Raw genomic sequence first — 5,122 nt, 5'->3', positions numbered from 1 at the left:
TTTTAAAATGAAATGCCTCTAATACATAGATGTATACACAATGGTGTTTCTTTTTGATCATGGAAAAATATGGATTTTGAGTTACTATTTTTAACCTGAAAATTGGGGAGTTTTATCAGAGAAAACCAGGATCTCTGGTTATGAATGTCTAAAAGTTCTTTTTTTTTTCAGTCCTTGAGACTCAGACCTGGGTACATAAAAATTGTAGATGGGCATCTATGGATATTTTCATAAGTGCTGAACCTCTTTAGGCACCTGTCAAACTGAAATCCCAATTGAAATAATCAGTTTTTACAACATAAGCATTTGAAATCTTTCCTTTTGCCAGGTCTTAAAGTAGTAGTAGTAATAATAATAATAATAATAATAATAATAAAGTGCCAATCATCCAGAATTTATTTAGCATCAGACTAGAAATTTATTTCTGGCACTGTAATAGCAAAATGAGTCCAGAAATATAAGGCTCCTTGTACCTTAAATCCTGTTGAATATGACTTCAAGTGGGATCATGAAATAAGTGCAGCATTACTTTCACTGTCAGACTCAAGTGTCACATTATCAAATACAGAATAATGTTACACCACATAAGCCAAATACCAGCCAAAGATTGTTTCCAAAAAAAGGAAGCAGGGGGAGAACTAGAGGCTTCAGTATTTTTATAAAATGCCTTGCAACTATTTAAAAATGTTTAGTATATTGTAACATCAATTTCTAAGTTTCTTTAATGAAACACTTATTTCTTGATTTAAAGAGTTATAGAAGCAACATCTGAACTTCTCAGAAAAAAAATACTTCAAAAATTGATTGTACATGCTCAGCTGGTCTTGGGATAATGCTGACTATAATGGAAGATACAGTTATCTATGGAATATGTAAAGTTACCTTGCTGATAAATTTTTGCTTACAGTCAAAGAAAGGAGAGAAATAAAGAGAAGAAAAGGCTATCTCCCACTACTTGAAGCATAATCTTTATTAGTTTGAATAGGTATTTAAATGCAGCACTGGAATCAGTAAAAAGTAAGAATTCCTTAGTTTGGGCTGCTAAGCTTTCACTAGTTTTATAGCCCAGCTGTTGCAAAACAGACATAAGTTTCAAAAGACCAGTACAGAATGTTGATTTTCTTTCTCCAATATTTCAATGTTGTCCGACTAAATTTAGTTGAACATTATTCAGTGCCCTTATTATCATATTTACCTGAATCCAAGACATGGTTTTGAATTTAAGATTCCATATATGGGAAAACTGAAAATTTGTTACAATTTCCATGTTAAAAAAATAATTACGGGATAATCATTATAAATGTGTATTCCCACTCTTGTGGTGGGTAAAACAGTCATCCTCTACCCCAACCCTTGCTCCCCATCCCTGCCTCCCCCAAGCAACTTGTCCCTCTTTCCTCCCCTGGTGCTTACGCCCCTTCATGAAGTCTATGATGGCTCTGGCCCTGGCCCAGCCAGGCACCAGCAGTGGAAGAAGCTCCAGCCCTATTTGCAGCCCAGCTTTAGGCCCAAGTTGATTCCAGGGCTGGGGCTGAAACTGTCCTGGCACTCTTCAGTCTTCCCCACCTTTCTCCACTAAATCTGCATGGTTTCCTTTGTGCTTCCCCTCTTCTTATGTGGTTTCCCCTACATATGCTCCCTCACATGAGTCACCCTGGCTGCAGGCTTGTGTACACAGTGGCTCCATCTCTGTCTGGAGAGCTGGGATAGAGGTGCAGCAGGCACCTGACCCAGGCTGGTATTCACTCAGCTCAGAGATGAGAGTCCTGCCCCTCCCCGCATTTTGAGTAAGTAAAAAACTTGTTTTGGTTTTAAGCTAATTTAGCTGATTTTTTCACTAAATTGCATGTCAATTTAGTAATTTTTTTTTAGGCAGTATACTGCCTGCATATAGCATTTCATAAATAATTTGGTCAGTCATTAATTGCTAAATCAGTTCTCAGATATATAAGGAATATTTGAAAAGCATTGGCCCTGTTCTGTATATGACTATGATATGATGCTGTGTTTAAAACATGATCTCATTATCACAGATTTCTTATTCCACTAAAGCAACAAATGGAAGAAATCATGGGTTCACTCCTGCTCAAAACACTGGCACCTAATTGATTAAATCATAATCCATACATGGGACTGTCACAATCTCTGTCACCAAAGCTATGACCAGTGCAGACAATTGCTGGAGGGATCATCATTTGATATATTCCACCATGTTCATTCATGTTTCCCCCAAAAATGTAAGAAAAAGAAGCAATTGTGGAAAAGGTTCAATATCAAGTGGTTGAAAGACTTACTAAAAGTGATCATCTCCAGTAGTGCCTCAGTGAGAAACTCTACAACCCCCCTGATGACTTGGACACCACTGATCACTGGGAGAGCCTCAATAAAGGCATACATGAAGCATGCAAAGAATTTCTAGTCTTATCCATAAAAATACATCAGGCCTGGTTTGATGAGTGTGCTTGGGAAATTCAAGTTTTTATTGACAGAAAGAGGGGAGCCTTTAAAGCATAGTAGAATGACATCACTTCCAAATAGAAGTAAGATATTTTTCACCACATTAAAGCTGAGACCCAGAGGAAAATTCAAGAGTGAAAGAATAGTAGTGGGAAGACAAAGCAAAAGAGATTCAAAAGTTTTCCAGCAATCACAACATGCACAGTATCTTCAGCACAACAAAGCTGAAGTTTTTGATGGGCCAAGCCCATCAAAATTTGTTACCATTATCAGACTGATTCACAAGGAATGGCAGAGAAATGAACCTCTTCATTATGAAACCTGGAGTCGAGCAAGGATGAATGATTGTACCAAAACCATTTTTCATCTATTGCAGCTACACCACATCTCATTACTGCTAGACTATTTTATCTGAAGTCAGCATCAAGTATCGCAAGGATGGGAATCTTTAACATCAACTGGTTACGTTCCAAATCCAAGAAAACCAACACCTCCATTACTGAGCTTCAATAAGATTGCATTATGTGTACCTACTTAATTGAAGAGCTCCAAGTCACTCTTAATTGCTTCTGTGAAGTGTATATAATGCTTGGACTCACTGTCAACTTCATAAAAACCAGGATCCTTTAACAATACACCCCAAACTAACTATCTGCTCCTCCAAATATTATAATTAGAGGGCAATTCTTGGAGAATGTTAAGCATTTCCCCCTACCTGAGTAGCCAACTTTCCCAAAAGGTGAATCTAGATGAAAGTATTCAACACCAGATAAAATCTACAAGTGCTTCCTTTAGGTGTCTCCAAAATTTTGTCTTCAATGATCATGGCATGAGGATCAAAACTAAATGTCTTGTCTACCAGACTGCTACCATCCCTACTCTGTTGTATGGGTGTGAAACTTGGACAACACATTGGGAACACCTGAAAGCTTAGGCATGTTAGTGATGTCTTTGGAAAATCCTCCATATCAGTTGGAAGGACAGAAGAATGAACACCACTGTTCTGGCTTAAGTGAATATCACTAGCATTGAAGCCTTGTATATACAGCACCAGCTCTGGACAGGACATATCATACCTGACCAACCAGCTTCCAAAACCAGTCCTATATTCCTAAATAACTTATGGTCACTGCTGTAGAGGTGGACAAAATAAGAGGTTCAAAGATGCCTTAAAAGCCAATCTGAAGGAATTGTATATTATTATCTATACCTGGGAGACTCAAGCACTGAATTATCCCTAATGGCATCATAGTGTACAATCAGGCACTGATCATTTCAAACAAACTTGTCTCATTATGGAGGTGGAATGATGAGAGAAACAAAGGGGAAAAGCTGTGGTCTGACATCACCAGGGTTTATTCCTTCCTCCTGTCAGGGAATCTTATCAAGCAGGCCATCCTGGGCAGAGTGCCTCAGCAGCCACACCTAAAGCCTCAGCTAATGAATTCTGCCTCAGTTTAGGAACAGTGAGCATCTTGATTGGCTGCTGGGAGCACTGCCAATCCTTTTACCACTAGCTGGGGCCTGGGTTTGCAGATTAGTCAACAGTTCTGACCCAGTTCTACTGTGGCAAGCCTTCTGGTTTCAGCACTCTGGTTTTCCTGGTTTTGACTTATTTCTGGACTTTGGCTTTGGATTTCCCTGTGGCTCTGTTTCCTTGTTCTTGACCCCAGTCTGGCTCTGGTCTTGGATTTCACCCTGTGGATTATCCCTTGGATTGGTGCTCAGTATCTAATCCCCACATCCTGAACCTGGACTGTGTTGCAGACTCTGCCTCTGGGTTTCCCTCTGGATTTGGTAATGTGGCTCCCATCTTCTGACCCAACACTGGATTCCTCCTTTTCCTCAGTGGTCAGGCCACCTACGGCCTGGTCCCTTACACATCACAGAACTATTAGCAACATCTTCAGTCAAATATGAGGATCTTGGATTAGACTCCTCTGTCTTGCAGATTCACCAGCGATTTCCCTATTTACTGAAAGACTGTCAACCACATATTGAGGGAGTGTTGATGACGACAATGGTACAATATTTAAGCACACATAACCACTGCATCTTAAAGCAGCAGAATTTATTTTATTCATAAAGAATATCATCAAGACCTAGGAAAAATAGATTTTAAAATAGATTTAAAATAAACAGTATGTTTGAGCAGCAGCAGGGGAGACTTAGAAGGCCATGACCCAATTGCAGGATTCAATTGTCAAGAGCCTGAAGCAGACAGGTTATATATTGTACTCTCCCTGCAACTAACTAAAGGCATTCTGTGACTGTTGGGGTTACAGTCTGCATTTGTTTTATATTACATCAGAAGGGGAAATAACTTATTCAAGGTGTATACCAGGTGTCATGTTATGTAAAGAGCAAGAGAGGTAGTTATCTCATTTGTCTGAAGTCAGAAAGGAAGCCAGGTAGAAATGCACCTTATAAACTAGCTAGCTAAATAAAAGCTGATGTAAACAGTAGCTAGTGGCAGTGTGGAACACCAAGTGTTAAAGTGTACAATGACAAGATTTGTTGGCTTTATGTACCCAAAAATATACACCCAGGAATCATATGACATTATTATACAGTAGCTATTTACATAGATTCATAGATTCATAGATGCTAGGGTCGGAAGGGACCTCAATAGATCATCGAGTCCGACCCCCTGCATAAGCAGGAA

Source organism: Alligator sinensis, unplaced genomic scaffold (genome assembly GCF_000455745.1).
Source record: "Alligator sinensis unplaced genomic scaffold, ASM45574v1 scaffold124_1, whole genome shotgun sequence".
Taxonomy (NCBI): domain Eukaryota; kingdom Metazoa; phylum Chordata; order Crocodylia; family Alligatoridae; genus Alligator; species Alligator sinensis.
This window is presented reverse-complemented; position numbering follows the sequence as displayed.